The 1341-nt window shown below is 43.8% G+C and overlaps 1 protein-coding gene across 1 annotated transcript in view; it reads left to right on the forward strand.

Annotated features, from left to right (window-relative positions):
• Positions 1 to 1341, forward strand: part of RFX7 (regulatory factor X7) — a 55104-nt gene that overhangs the window by 491 nt on the left and 53272 nt on the right. The window lies entirely within an intron of this gene.

Raw genomic sequence — 1341 nt, forward strand, 5'->3', positions numbered from 1 at the left:
GGTAAGGGGCAGGGGGGCGCTGCGCTGGGGGGGGGGGGGGGGGGCGCTGCGCTTTTGTGCTCCCCCCCCGAAAACACGCGGGGTCGCGCACAGGTGTGCCCCTGCCCGGCAGCGAGCCTCCCTTCGCTTCGTTAGTATGCTTGTTATTTATTTCTGGCCCCCCGATGGACAGTCCCGTGCGCTGAAGGGGTTGGTTGGTGGTGCTGCGTGTTTGGGTTCATTTGTATTCAACGCTAATGGTAATTACGGTGCGGCTCTGTTGAAACGCAGGGGTATAATCTCACCTGCTGAAGGCATTTTAATTAGGCGGCGCGTTACACAGCCTTCTGTTTGCACGGCTATTTCTTGGTTCAGGCGAGACCCCCAGCGTGGAGTGTTGATGCAGCGAGGAATGCAGAGCCTTGCAGTACGAGGGCATTTTTCCAGCCTCCTTATGCACCCCTGCTCTTCTGAGTTTCCAGGCTGGCAAACAAAATGCAGTTTCGGCTGCAACTTGTCATGACGGCTTGCAAGTTACTGCCCAGTAATCCACCCCCCAATTAAGTAAAAATTCACAGAAAACCAACGTTTCACTTAATATTAATTTTGTGTACGTTTGGGGTGAAGAGATGAATTGAGTTTAACTTGCTCTGCAGAGGAAATATTTTGTCATCCCCCCCCAGCCCCAATCCACAAGGGGCTACCACCTGCAGTATTTACATTTTCTGTATGCTTTTAAAAGCTGCTTTTGGCTGAGGGGGCTGATACAGTATTGTGAAACTGGGGAATTGTAAATATAGGTTACTCATCATAGGTCATACTTTCTATATATACACACCGTGTATATAATATGGCTATATATGTGTGTTCATCCTAATAAAAACATATTGATGTAGCGTGCATCTCTATTGATACTATAGTTAGATTTTATGTTTTGAATCCATGTGGCTGTCAAAAAAAAAATCCAAATATAATTTTTCTTTCAGGTTATTTTACTGAATGGCATACTGAAATTGTGTCTGTTGTTTGGTTGTTGGTTTTTTTTAGAATTGAAACAGTAAGCAATAATTCACCCGTCCTTAATCAACACTTGCTACCTTTTGTTTTGTTTTTTTCTGCAACACGACCTAGAGAAGAAATACAAACTGCAGAATTTCCTGTCTGTTTAGATCACGAAATCTTCACACTGTCCTAATTTATTATGGTATTTTGTGACGTCCTTTTTAGATTTTCTTCTCTTTTCATGAACGTGCTGTTTGGAAATGAGCCTTAGAGAGCATGTTTACATTACATTCAGATTAGGTATCATGTCCAAGTTGAAGACAAAATGGCTACTAAGCAAAACCTCCCCTTTTATTCTGG

Source organism: Anser anser (genome assembly GCF_964211835.1).
Source record: "Anser anser genome assembly, chromosome: 10".
Lineage (NCBI taxonomy): Eukaryota > Metazoa > Chordata > Aves > Anseriformes > Anatidae > Anser > Anser anser.